Source organism: Armigeres subalbatus, chromosome 2 (assembly GCF_024139115.2).
Source record: "Armigeres subalbatus isolate Guangzhou_Male chromosome 2, GZ_Asu_2, whole genome shotgun sequence".
Lineage (NCBI taxonomy): Eukaryota > Metazoa > Arthropoda > Insecta > Diptera > Culicidae > Armigeres > Armigeres subalbatus.
Genome location: NC_085140.1, coordinates 208465784 through 208480966, shown reverse-complemented (window position 1 = coordinate 208480966; position 15183 = coordinate 208465784). Strand labels below are relative to the sequence as shown.

At 33.9% G+C, this 15183-nt stretch overlaps 1 protein-coding gene across 9 annotated transcripts in view; it reads left to right on the top strand.

The window, feature by feature from the left end:
* The window catches only part of LOC134211559 (BMP-binding endothelial regulator protein), a 252358-nt gene that overhangs the window by 71623 nt on the left and 165552 nt on the right, over positions 1-15183 (top strand). Inside the window, exon 1 of one of the 9 annotated variants that reach the window (XM_062688542.1) lies at positions 14374-15166. The exons of the other annotated variants lie outside the window; for them this stretch is intronic. The gene's annotated coding sequence lies outside the window, so the exon portion shown is untranslated. Of the gene's footprint in view, positions 1-14373; positions 15167-15183 lie in introns of those variants that run through there. 9 annotated transcript variants of the gene reach the window in all.

The following is a 15183-nucleotide window of genomic DNA, read 5'->3' as shown; positions in this document are numbered from 1 at the left end:
CGTTCGTCAGCCGGTGAGCGCTGAACTTTCCAATAGTCGGTCTAAACTCCTCCTCTTGGCCAACCTGAGCGTTCAAATCTCCTATGATGATTTTGACGTCGTGGCTTGGGCAGCTGTCGTACTCACGTTCCAGCTGCGCGTAGAATGCGTCCTTATCATCATCAGTGCTTCCGGAGTGTGGGCTATGGACGTTGATTATGCTGAAGTTGAAGAACCGGCCTTTGATCCTCAACCTGCACATTCTCTCGTTGATCGGCCACCACCCGATCACGCGCCTTTGCATGTCACCCATCACTATGAAAGCTGTTCCCAGCTCGTGTGTGCTGCCGCAGCTCTGGTAGATGGAATGATTACCTCTAAACGTTCGCACCATTGATCCCTTCCAACAAACCTCCTGCAGCGCTACGATGCCGAATCCACGGTCCTTGAGCACATCGGCGAGTATGCGACGAAAAGAGACTAGCGATTAGAAACTCGGTTCGTGGAACTGCAAATCTCTCAACTTCATCGGGAGCACACGCATACTCGCCGATGTGCTCAAGGACCGTGGATTCGGCATCGTAGCGCTGCAGGAAGTTTGTTGGAAGTGATCAATGGTGCGAACGTTTAGAGGTAATCATACCATCTACCAGAGCTGCGGCAACACACATGAGCTGGGAACAGCTTTCATAGTGATGGGCGATATGCAAAGGCGCGTGATCGGGTGGTGGCCGATCAACGAGAGAATGTGCAGGTTAAGGATCAAAGGCCGGTTCTTCAACTTCAGCATAATCAACGTCCATAGCCCACACTCCGGAAGCACTGATGATGATAAGGACGCATTTTACGCGCAGCTGGAACGTGAGTACGACAGCAGCCCAAGCCACGACGTCAAAATCATCATAGGAGATTTGAACGCTCAGGTTGGCCAAGAGGAGGAGTTTAGACCGACTATTGGAAAGTTCAGCGCTCACCGGCTGACGAACGAAAACGGCCTACGACTAATTGATTTCGCCGCCTCTAAGAATATGGCCATTCGCAGCACCTACTTCCAACACAGCCTTCCGTATCGGTACACCTGCCATCCAACAGCTAAAGACCAATAAATCAGCTGGTAAGGATGGTATCCAGGGGCGTCTCGTGGACTTTTGCTACACCTGTTCTACCATGCTGATAAAAAAATATTCATCAAGCTGAGTGGTTTCGAATGAAAGTTGTGCATTTAATCTAATATTACAACCTTTTCTTGTACAACTATATGCACAATATTAGAAAAAAAAACAATTTAAATAGAAAGGATTTACAATACAATAAATAGTTTATCAATCTCTTTTGTTACAAAAATGTTTTAAATTTAGATGCACTTGAAATTCTAGACTCTCGCAAATCGTCTGAAATCTAACTTGATAACAGTTGGCAATAACTGGATATTGCTCAGAATAGAGATCTTTCAAATCGGCTCATTCCACCATTCGGGGTACACGGGTCCCATCGCCGCTAATATTTAAACTCTCACATATTTTGTTGCTATGAAAGAAATGTTATTAACCATTATTAGTATAATAATAATAGTATATAATTATACAATTATTCAGTTCAATAAAAGTTAATTGCCTATTTCCGGGGATTAAACCACCCGACTTGGACATTAATTTACAATGTTGTGAAAAATCATATGTGAATAGCCTAGCGTACTGAACGTACATATTCACATATGAGTTTTCACAACATTGTAAATTATACAATTATTGTTTGATGCGACCCCAGATTGTGACGACCAGTGAGTCACATTTAGAAGTTGAAATATGTTCCAGTTATTTAATTCTTCAAATTTAGTGAAAACTATACCTTTTTCTCTATGTTGATTGATTTTGAGTATTCGTAAAAAAGCATTATTTAATGTCTCTTTTGAAAACGCAAACATTAGTTTAATATTGTTCTTGATGCATTGCATATTCATCAGGAGAATGCATGCGCGGTGCGCCTTTCGGCAAAGCACAGCCCGACACTACGATCGAGTCTAACCGAAGGTGCATCGCGTCGTTGATTGTTCTCGCAGCGCGTCGAACGGGTTTGACTCCTGCTGCGCGCATAGCAGAACTTGCATCTAAACGTGCTTGCTTCGCATGCGAAAGAGGATGATATGAGGAAACGGAGAAAGCTGGCAACGCACACGCTGGTTCTCTGCGCGCGGAGAACGAGTGAGCATACCAAGAAGGAAATTATTTCAAATCATTTGTCATGGCGCAAAACTTTAAATTTGACTTCTGGCAGCGCTGCTGTTGGTTCTTCATTATGGATCGTACGACTGGCAAAAGCTTTCTATGTGATGGGGTGTGGTGTGTCGGGGAAACACACATTTATCTGCAATTTGACTGTACGCCAAGCATGTGGCGTTAACTTGATCTGCCTACGAAATATTTTGTTTCTTTAGATATTTAGATGTTAAAATCATTGGAAATATTACGCGAAACTTTGTTTAAAAAATTTACTAAGTAAATTATTTGCCCTAATAATTAATTGCCAAGACATTAATTTCCTACTTCTGACCTAAAAATGGTTACCTGTTCCATGAACAGGTAGAACGTATGGACGAGTCGCCCCTGATGGTATCGGAGCTGAGCTCATCAAGATGGGCCCGGAAAAGCTAGCCACTTGCCTGCACAAATTGATAGTCAGAATCTGGGAAACTGAACAGCTACCGGAGGAGTGGAAGGAAGGGGTTATATGCCCCATCTACAAGAAAGGCGACAAGCTGGAGTGTGAGAACTTTCGAGCGATCACCATCCTTAATACCGCCTACAAAGTGATATCCCAGATCATCTTCCGTTGTCTGTCACCATTGGTGAATGAGTTCGTGGGAAGCTATCAAGCCGGCTTCGTTGACGGCCGCTTGACAACGGACCAGATCTTTACTGTACGGCAAATCCTTCAAAAATGCCGTGAATACCAGATTCCAACGCATCATCTGTTCGTTGATTTCAAGGCGGCATACGACAGTATAGACCGCGTAGAGCTATGGAAAATTATGGACGAGAACAGCTTCCCTGGGAAGCTTACCAGCTTAACTGTGTGAAGATTTCGGGCGAACACTCCAGTTCGTTCGAATCGCGCCGGGGGCTAAGACAAGGTGATGGACTTTCGTGCCTGTTGTTGCGCTAGAAGGTGTCATGCGGAGAGCCGGGTGTAACAGCCGGGGTACGATTTTCAACAGATCCAGTCAATTTATTTGTTTCGCGGATGACATGGACATTGTCGGCCGAACATTTGCAAAGGTGGCAGAACTGTACACCCGCCTGAAACGTGTAGCAGCAAAAGTTGGACTGGTGGTGAATACGTCAAAGACAAAGTTCATGCTTGTGGGCGGAACCGAGCGCGACAGGGCCCGCCTGGGAAGCAGTGTTACGATAGACGGGGATACCTTCGAGGTGGTCGAGGAATTCCTCTACCTCGGATCCTTGCTAATGGCTGATAGCAATGTTAGTCGTGAAATAAGAAGGCGCATCATCTGTGGAAGTCGGGCCTACTACGGGCTCCAGAAGAAACTGTGAAGAAAGATTCACCACCGCACCAAATGTGTCATGTACAAGACGCTGATAAGACCGGTAGTCCTCTACGGACATGAAACATGGACAATGCTCGAGGAGGACTTGCAAGCACTCGGAGCGATAGACGGGTGCTTAGAACCATCTTTGGCGGTGTGCAAGAAAACGGTGTTTGGTGGCGAAGAATAAACCACGAGCTCACCCAGCTGTACGGCGAACCCAGTATCCAGAAAGTAGCAACAACCGAACCACATTTATATTTTTGTATACCAAACGGGAACCCCAAAGATTGCCCAAAATGTATTAGTAAAAAAAAAAGTTGTGATTTTGTAAGAATTCAATGGAGACAGAAATCATGTGTTGCTTAAGACGGACTGTATTGCCTACGTGGAATTGTGTTTAATGCTTTCCAAACCAAGGTTCTTCTATATATTAACTATAGATACGACGTAGTTGCTGCAAAATGGTGGTTCGACATCAAGGATGGAGCGTCCACTAGAGCTCTGGTCCCTACAAGTTCCTATGTCACGCAAGAACAGCCGAAAAACGAACCCACCACAGGCAGAAAAAAAAAACAGTATGAAGAACAAGTGATTAGTGAGGCACAGGAAAGAATGGAGCAGTACGATATGCGAAGGTTTTATGAGACTGTCAATAGCGTGCGACGAAAGACAGCGCCTTCTCCCGCCATGTGGAATAACCAAGAAGGGAATTTGCTGACAGATAAGACCGAAGTAGTTGCCAGGTGGAAGCAACACTTCGAGACTTTGTTGAAGGATGGAAGTGACGTTGAACACAATAAACATTAGCGATGGTGAACAAGCTGTGGAGCCGCCTAGATGAGATGAGATAAGGTTTGAAATCCATGACGAGGCTGAATAACAATAAGGCTGTGGGAAAGGACCAGCTCCCGGCTGAACTTATTGAACATGGCAGTGAGCAGCTTTATGGAGTCCAGCACCATATTATGTCGAAAATATGGGAAGACGAAGAATTGCCTGCTAGCTGGGTGGGCAATGGAAAGCCTCATTTGCCCACTCTTTAAAAAGGGCACAAATTGGATTGCGCCAATTAACCAGGAATAATATTTTGTTCAACAGATTAAGACCGCTTGAACAATCCTTCGTCGGCGAATATCAGACAAGTTTTCGCTTAAAAATACTCAGCCCTTAAAATTGAACGGCCCAATTTTAAGGGCTGAGGATTTTTATTACCCTCTCAAGCGTACCACGTTTTTAGAAATCTGATGAATATTGATTCGTGTTACAAATATGACATTACCTTAACATAAATTTACTCACTAGCACCAAAATAGCAAAAAAACGTGGTCCTGAGCAAACCGGAAACACTAAAATACCTGAAAATAAATCCGTACATGGGCGATCTAATACCCCACCCAAATCATTATAATGAGCCTTAAATGCGCCTCAGAACGTTTTCCCAAAAGCCCTTTCGGCCAACCAGATTTGACCGGGAAGTTTCGGTGCTCCAGATATTACGAAATAAACGTTGTAAAAGTTGAGCAGATGTCATGGGATCAGGTTTGATCTGATATGCGATAGATAAGCTGTGGGTTTGATACGATTTCATTGTGTGAATGGCCGTTTGGATCTCTAGGAGTGATGGAGCTTCGGTATTGTCGCGTGTTATACTGGCGGGCTGGTGTGCTGGCTGGTATGGTATAGAGAAGTTGTTCAAAGTGCTCGAAACCAGCGCTTCAGCTGGTCAGTTGGGTCGGTCAGTACCTAATCAGTCACGTCTTTCACAAGCATCGTTGCATTCATCTTTGTCCCGCTTAACCGTCGTGAGATTACGTTTAAGAGCCGAACGTCCACGGACCACGGTTGCTATGGTCTATTCTCCTTCTTCGGTAAGAGAGTCCGCCTGCGCTTCACTTCATTTTGTCGAGCCGAATATCGTTGGCGTATACAAAGACTCTGGCTCCTCTGTTTTCCTCGCTATATCGCGGCTTTGGCTTCTCTTTGCTTTTCTATCTTCATAAGTGATTCAATGTTTTTTTTTTGAGTGCGTAGCTCGCCCAGATCATTTTGGCTGGTGGCGATGAAGGCAGTTTTAATGGTAGGCAATTGGCCTTCCATGTTGCCACCTTCTGGGATATCTGTTGCATGATTCTCCAGTTCTTCAACAAAGGACCTTTACACCGTGGCATCTTCCAGCCGGGCAGCAGGTGGCTGGGTTTGATTCCCGGTCAGCCTTATAATGTGATGTATTTTTTCGTATATTCCTAAGCAAATTAAATATTGAGCTTCAATTTTTGATCAGATAATTTCGTTTGCACACATGGATCAACATACAGGAGAACATACAGCTAATATATCAGTTGAATTCGCATGATAGATGTATAGATATGTAAATCTTGTTATTGGAAAGAGATTGCAAATATGCTGCAATGTCCAGAAACCCCCAAAATAGTGCAAAGATTATCTTGATAAGAGGCCGTACACTAATTACGTAAGCAATTTTTCTGAACCCCCTTTCCCCCATGTAAGATTTTCCCCATACAAATATTTTTTTATTTATATGGAGTGTAAGAAAATGGCAGAACCCCCCTGCCCCCATAAGTGCTTAAGTAATTAGTGTACGACCCTTAAATACAAATTCTTATTGATATCCCCTCCTAGTGTGCTTTGTGAATGCCCCCTAGTGGATTTAGTGTGGATATTGATTGTTGATATGTTGAGCAAACACTTGAAGTGAAAAATCCTAAAACATGCCTTATCTTCCACAAAATCTGCGAAACTCAACACAATGAAAGAGTATACAAGATAGACTATACATAACCAAGAAAATATAGTAAAAAACTTGAAAACAGTTGGTAATATTTAAAAAGCCAAGTGTGATTGCAATTGTTGCACGTTTTATTTAACAAGTCATGTTGTCGCACGGTTTGTTATTAATCTTCGAGGATTCTAAACAAAAAAACCCAGATCAATCCACCTAGCGGTGATGGTGCCTTTCTCGCTAAAAAAGGTAATAAATGTAGCCTTTACGCCTACACCTCGATGATACAAGAAAGGCAAAACAGCTACACCGTCTAATGTTATGATAGAAAATTTACACTAGTAGACGACAGGTGGCGCTGCCAAAAGTTTCTCGAATTTCCTATGTTCGAATTTTGACTTTCGGACAATTTCATTGTACTATGAAACTGAACGAAGAGCATACTTACGCCTAAATGCGCGCAACACGAGCATCTTTATAGTACGATGAAACTCGTAATGGGAGCAAGCCATGGATAAACATTAAAAATATTCATAGATGCAAGGCATTTTCATAACACATTATTGTTCTATGTGACTATGTCTCATCAGTATTTTGATATTATCTATTTTTTGCAATTCGCAATTATAATGAAATTCAATAGTGATCAACAGCGTTTTAGTCTCTGTCGGATGCAACTTGTTGCAAGAAAATAGGTTAAGAGTTTGTATGTGAAAATTTGGCTAATATATTTATGGCATTTTGTGCACACACACACACACACACACACACACACACACACGCACACACGGACAGACAGACATTTGTTCAGCTCATCGAGCTGAGTCGAATGGTATATAACACTATGGGTCTCCGGGAATTCTATCAAAAGTTCGAATTTGGAGTGAAATGATAGCCTTTCGGTACAACTTAGTTGTACGAGAAAGGCAAAAAGTAGAAGCACAATCACCATAATATTTAAAAAAGTAACCACCGGTTTGTTGTTACAAATTGCGGTTAGAACAAACGGCAGCCGGTGGTTTCAGCGGTTAATCAGCGATTCAAACTGATAGAAATCGAAAACCTCGAGAGAAGCTGCTCAAGTGAGCTGCAGTAGTTGGCAGCATGCAGACTCGATGTTGTAGCGGATACGAATGCGAAAATATGTTGCGAGCACGATTGGTTTCATAATTAGGAAGATATGTACGCGCGTGATACAAGAACATACAATACGAATGGATAACCAGCTTGCATATTTCATTCGATATATTGCTCGTCTCGACTCTTTGTGTGATTACATTCATTGGAATAGTTTAACGCTTCTTCGGTAGAAGTTCACTGTCGCACATTTATCATACATAAAACATGAGTCACAAGCACGGGAACAGCTCTCGCTGATGTACACCAGCAGCACAGATGGAAATGGCTCGTGCAATGTGAGCAGGGATGAGCATTTCGAGTGAAAACAATTTCGAAATAAAATATCGTTGAATCACCGAATCATGATGATTCACAGAAATTTTGTCCATTGCATATTTCAAATTGGAAACGAGGATGAGCAATCATTCACTTCATAGGAGCTCATTACCAGTATGTATGACCTTTCGAACTAGTAAAATAAAGAAAATTGTTTACTGCTATGAAATTATTTGCATTTGGTGGAACCAACGTGCATCTAATAGCAAAACGTCTGTACAAGGAATAAAATTAATTGAGTATGTGGGCGAGCTGTAGCGATGAAACACGTGTTCTTTGCAAGTTTCCAAAAAATTCTCATATTTAGAAATAATTTTGTTCACACCACGTCTTCGTTTCCCAATAAATTGTTTTTTTTTCTCATTTTCACTATAACAAAATCATCTAATCTGAGAAAAGAATAGGGTATCAATTCCGTTGGTTCTGTTTGCCAACATGCTTGATCACTTCTGAAAATCACGAAAATTAGAAAACGTACTTGTTACCAAGTAACTTTTAATCATTTTAACTTTAACTCGTTAGTCTTCCATCTTTAGAAATTCTTCTACTCTTTTACGTCACATTTATACATTTACTACTATTGTGAGCAATAATTGCACATGGTAAACACACCAATCCATAAACTCTGGCAAATAAAACCATTATTGCACCATGCGCACCAACCAGACGACGATTAACTAGAAAATCCAAAACGTTAATCGACGTCAACGTACTTTTGCTGGCGGCAAAGAATAAACAACACCTTTGTATTCGACCAAGATCGAGTCGTGTGCGGGAAAACAGCTGGATTTGAGCATCACGACTTCAATCGGTTAATCCGGTTGCGATTTTTTTTATATTTATATAGATAGGTATATATGGATTTAATTTCTGCAAGAATGTTGCTCACTTTAAAATTAGCAAAGCTGTTGCGCGTAGGATAGAAAGAGACAGCCGGATGAGCGTGGGATCAAGGTGCCAAATTCCAGTGACATCACGATCGAATTGGTGAGACGATCCTAGGAGCCACCTGTTTTGATCGACGAGGTCGCGATGGTGCATGACGACACCGCCGGTTGCTCTATCGCAAAGCGCAAGATGCGAATCGGGCGATGGATGTTTGGATTTCGGACGGGCGCCAGCGCTACTGTTTACCTTTATGGTGATGTGATTTTCTTATTTGCCTAATTTTGCCGATGGAATTTCACAGGAATCTCGGCAGTGAGGTAGTCAAAGGCGCTAGTTGTGCGTTGGACTGACCCAAATGACCAAATGTGATCATATTCGACTTTTATTTTGAGGTACATGACTTTGTCTCGTGGTATTTATTAATAATGAGAATTGTTGTGTCACATACGCTACTCGATAATGATTTAGACTTGAAACAGGAAACACGTTTTTCGAAGGCATTGCAGATTGACAATATTATATATGTAATTTGGGTCATTTTGATCTGTTCAATGAACAACTAGCGACTGCTTAACATTGGAGTATGATTAAAGAAGTATGATTGAGATAAACTAGTTCTATTGGTAACAGCAACTCGTTTTCACCGATGATGGACATAAGCCCCTTTAACAAAGTACTCTGGAATTAGATTGATTGAAGCTAATGTTTTTTTTATTCCTAATTGACCTACCGTACACCAAGCTATGGTGATCATCTGGCGCGATGAAAAGTGCGATTTACTCAATTGTTTGAGCACTTGTTTGTTTTTGCTTTGAATTATGGATACCAATTTTTCGGATTTTTTCGTCAATTTGTTTGCTCTTCACTTAATGGCGTTAGAGTGAGTTCCACCGCACGCTCGCCTTGCATCCTCGTCATTATCCCGTTGCCGTAATTCATAGTCCGGGGGGTATTTCTTGATGGACTACGTGCGGCACCGGGCAGAGCCAGTTTCTTGCATTCTTGAGATCGCTGTGGCTATTGTTGATTTGTCTTGTTGTAGGATTTCATGGCTGCGAGGAGAGCCCCACAAAGCCTCTTTAGGTAGGATGAAGTGGGCACTTCGGTGGGATTCAATTGAAACGGCTCTTTCGTCTCTTCCTTTTGGTAGCCTATTCGGGTGTTTCACTAACGTCACGCGTGCACTATCGTTTGAATGTTTGAGAACAAACAAACAAAATAAAATAAATTGACAAAAATCCAAAAAATTTAAATCTGAAGATTGAAACATATAAAAATTAAAAAATCAAAAATCTAAAGCTTGAAATTACAAAAAAATTAAACATAAGAAATTTAAAATCCAAAAGTCTAAAAATTTTAAACTTTGGATGTTTAAAAATCTAAAAATCTAAAAATCTAAAAATCTAAAATCTAAAATTCTAAAAATCTGAAAATCTAAAAATTTAAAAATCTAAAAATCTAAAAATCTAAAAATCTAAAAATCTAAAAATCTAAAAATCTAAAAATCTAAAAATCTAAAAATCTAAAAATCTAAAAATCTAAAAATCTAAAAATCTAAAAATCTATAAATCTAAAAATCTAAAAATCTAAAAATCTAAAAATCTAAAAATCTAAAAATCTAAAAATCTAAAAATCTAAAAATCTAAAAATCTAAAAATCTAAAAATCTAAAAATCTAAAAATCTAAGAATCTAAAAATCTAAAAATCTAAAATCTAAAAATCTAAAAATCTAAAAATCTAAAAATCTAAAAATCTAAAAATCTAAAAATCTAAAAATCTAAAAATCTAAAAATCTAAAAATCTGAAAATCTAAAAATCTAGAAATCTAAAAATCTAAAAATCTAAAAATCTAAAAATTTAAAAATCTAAAAATCTAAAAATCTAAAAATCTAAAAACTTAAAAATCTTAAAATCTTAAAATCTAAAACTTTACAAATCTATAAAACTAAAAATTTAAAAATCTAAAAATCTAAAAATCTAAAAATCTAAAAATCTAAAAATCCAAAAATTTCAAAATTCAAAAAGTCTAAAAATCTAAAAATCTAAAAGTCTAAAAATCTAAAAATCTAAAAATCTAAAAATCTAAAAATCTAAAAATCTAAAAATCTAAAAATCTAAAAATCTAAAAATCTAAAAATCTAAAAATCTAAAAATCTAAAATCTAAAAATCTAAAAATCTAAAAATCTAAAATCTAAAAATCTAAAAATCTAAAAATCTAAAAATCTAAAAATCTAAGAATCTAAAAATCTAAAAATCTAAAAATCTAAAAATCTAAAAATCTAAAAATCTAAAAATCTGAAAATCTAAAAATCTAGAAATCTAAAAATCTAAAAATCTAAAAATCTAAAAATTTAAAAATCTAAAAATCTAAAAATCTAAAAATCTAAAAACTTAAAAATCTTAAAATCTAAAAATCTAAAACTTTACAAATCTATAAAACTAAAAATTGAAAAATCTAAAAATCTAAAAATCCAAAAATTTCAAAATTCAAAAAGTCTAAAAATCTAAAAATCTAAAAGTCTAAAAGTCTAAAAATCTAAAAATCTAAAAATCTAAAAATCTAAAAATCTAAAAATCTAAAAATCTAAAAATCTAAAAATCTAAAAATCTAAAAATCTAAAAATCTAAAAATCTAAAAATCTAAAAAGGGAAGATCCATAAAGTATGTCACGCAAAATTTGGCTATTTTCAACCCCCCCTCCCCTCTTCGTCACACTTTTTGTATTAAACCTCTAAAATTTTTGTATGACTCGTCACGCTGTTCGGAACCCCCCTCCTCCCTAGAAGCGTGACGTACTTTGTGGATGGCCCCAAATCTAAAAATCTAAAAATCTAAAAATCTAAAAATCTAAAAATCTAAAAATCTAAAAATCTAAAAATCTAAAAATTTAAAAATCTAAAAATCTAAAAATCTGAAAATCCTAAAATCTAAAAATCTAAAAATCTAAAAATCTAAAAATCTAAAAATCTAAAAATCTAAAAATCTTAAAATCTAAAAATCTAAAAATCTAAAAATCTAAAAATCTAAAAATCTAAAAATCTAAAAATCTAAAATCTAAAAATCTAAAAATCTAAAAATCTAAAAATCTAAAAATCTAAAATCTTAAAAATCTAAAAATCTAAAAATCCTAAAATCTTAAATTCTAAGAATCTAAAATCTAAAAATTAAAAAAAAACTCAAAATCTAAAAATCTAAAAATTTAAAAATCTAAAAATTTAAAAATCTAAAAATCTAAAGATCTAAAAATCTAAAAATCTAAAAATCTAAAAATCTGAAAATCTAAAAATCTAAAAATCTAAAAATCTAAAAATCTAAAAATCTAAAAATCTAAAAATTTCAACATCTAAAAATCTAAAAAATTAAATATCTAAAAATCTAAAAATCTAAAAATCTAAAAATCTAGAAATTTGAAGTCTAAAAATCTAAAAATTTAAAAATCTAGAAATCTAAAATCTAAAAATCTAAAAATCAAAAAACTAGAAATTTAAAAAATTTAAAATCTAAAAATCTAAAATCTAAAAATCTAAAAATCTAAAAATCTAAAAATCTAAAAATCTAAAAATCTTAAAATCTAAAAATCAAAAAATCTAAAAATCTAAAAATCTAAAAATCTAAAAATCTAAAAATCTAAAAATCTAAAAATCTAAAAATCTAAAAATCTAAAAATCTAAAAATCTAAAAATCTAAAAATCTAAAAATCTAAAAATCTAAAAATCTAAAAATCTAAAAATCTAAAAATCTGAAAATCTGAAAATCTAAAAATCTAAAAATCTAAAAATCTAAAAATCTAAAAATCTAAAAACTTAAAAATCTAAAAACTTAAAAATCTTAAAATCTAAAAATCTAATACTTTACAAATCTATAAAACTAAAAATTTAAAAATCTAAAAATCTAAAAATCTTAAAATCTTAAAATCTAAAAATCTAAAAATCTAAAAATCTAAAAATCTAAAAATCTAAAAATCTAAAAATCTAAAAATCTAAAAATCTAAAAATCTAAAAATCTAAAAATCTAAAAATCCAAAATTCAAAATTCCAAAATCCATTCCAAAATCTAGAAATCTAAAAGTCTAAAATTCTAAAAACCTAAAAACCTAAAAATCTAAAAGTTTAGGAATCTGAAAATCTCAAAATCTAAAAATCTAAAATCTGAAAATCTAAAAATCTAAAAATCTAAAAATCTAAAAATCTAAAAATCTAAAAATCTAAAAATCTAAAAATCTAAAAATCTAAAAATCTAAAAATCTAAAAATCTAAAAATCTAAAAATTTAAAAAATCTAGAAATCTAAAACACAAAAATCTAAAAATCTAAAAATCTAAAAATCTAAAAATCTAAAAATCTTAAAATCTAAAAATCAAAAAATCTAAAAATCTAAAAATCTAAAAATCTAAAAATCTAAAAAAACTAAAAATCTAAAAATCTTAAATCAAAAAATCAAAAATCTAAAAATCAAAAAATCTATAAATTTAAAAATCTTATAATCTAAAAATCTAAATCTAAGAATCTAAAAATCTTAAAATATAAAAACCTAAAAATCTAAAAATCTAAAAATCTAAAAATCTAAAAATCTGAAAATCTAAAAATTTAAAAATTTAAAAATCTAAATATCTAAAAATCTAAAAATCTAAAAATCTAAAAACTAAAAATCTAAAAATCTAAAAATTAAAAAATCTAAAAATCTAAAAATCTAAAAATCTAAAAATGTAAAAATGTAAAAATCTAAAAATCTAAAAATCTAAAAATCTAAAAATCTTAAATTCTAAAAATCTAAAAATCCAAAATTCAAAAAATCTAAAAATCTAAAAATCTAGAAATCTAAAAGTCTAAAAATCTAAAAACCTACTAATCTAAAAATCTAAAAATTTAGGAATCTCAAAATCTAAAAATCTAAAAATCTAAAAATCTAAAAATCTAAAAATCTAAAACTCTAAAAATCTAAAAATCTAAAACTCTAAAAATCTAAAAATCTAAGAATCATAAAATCAAAATATCTAAAAATCTAAAAAAATAAAAATTTTAAAAATCTAAAAATCTAAAAATCTAAAAATCTAAAAATCTAAAAATCTAAAAATCTAAAATTCTAAAAATCTAAAAATCTAAAATCTAAAAATCTAAAAATCTAAAAATCTAAAAATCTAAAAATCTAAAAATCTAAAAATCTAAAAATCTAAAAATCTAAAAATCTAAAAATCTAAAAATCTAAAAATCTAAAAATCTAAAAATCTAAAAATCTAAAAATTTAAAAATCTAAAAATCTAAAAATTCAAAATTCAAAAAATCTAAAAATCTAGAAATCTAAAAGTCTTAAAATCTAAAAACCTAGAAATCTAAAAATCTAAAAATCTAAAAATTTAGGAATCTGAAAATCGAAAAATCTAAAATCTAAAAATCGTAAAATCTAAAAATCGTAAAATCTAAAAATCTAAAAATCTAAAAATTTAATATTCTAAAAATCTAGAAATCTAAAAATCTAAAAATCTAAAAATCTAAAAATCTAAAAATCTTAAAATCTAAAAATCTAAAAATCTAAAGATCTATAAATCTAAAAATCTAAATATCTAAAAATCTAAAAATCCAAAAATCTAAAAATCAAAAAATCTAAAAATTTAAAAATCTAAATATCCAAAATTCTAAAAATCTAAAAATCTAAAAGTCTAAAAATCTAAAAACCTAAAAATCTAAAAATCTAAAAATCTAAAAATCTAAAAATCTAAAAATCTAAAAATCTAAAAATCTAAAAATTTAAGAATCTAAAAATCTGAAAATCTAAAAATCTAAAAATCTAAAATCGTAAAATATAAAAATCTAAAAATCTAAAAATCTAAAATTTTTGAAATTTAATTGTTTAAAAATCTAAAAATTAATAGTAACGTAATGGGTAAGCTAGTAGGATGTTCAGTGTTCAGTTCATGGGATAAAATGTAATTACTTTTTAATCTTTAAAAAAAAACGGTCATTTATGATTCAAGGCATACTGCTAGAACACGGGAGGGTTTAGTTCATTTTTAGTTCCTACGTTTCCCCCTGAGAAACATACAGAAGTACTTGCCTGGAGCTATTGGGTCTTGTCTATAGTCCAAAATATGAACATCAGTATTCAGTGTAACAGTATTCAATGTCACACATGAGTATTCAAGGAGAAAACTTGCGTTAGTACTGTCCTGGATGATTTGAAGAATATTAGAACAAAATCATGAAACATGCTGAATACTGATATCTCCCAATTTATACCATGAAGAAACAGCTCCTTCTTTTCCATCAACTCTCCCCAACACTTCTGAACCGGAGTGTGTCCGCCAGCCGTACCGTGGTGCGAGGGGGCTTTTTGCGCGATGATAAAACGCACAGTAGTAAGGCAAAGCACTATTTGCGTGCGTATCCAAATACTCACGAGGGCTTTCCAATAGTCGTGCCATAGTCAACATCATCATGATCAGCAGCAGTAGCAACCGCCGCAGCAGCGGCTTTAGAGAAACGAAGTTTCACACGTTTTAATTAGTTCCGCGTAGAGGCGCCAGGGAGGCTGAGTCTGGTTTTTGCTGGGCAATCAGCAGGTAATCCCTTGGGCAGA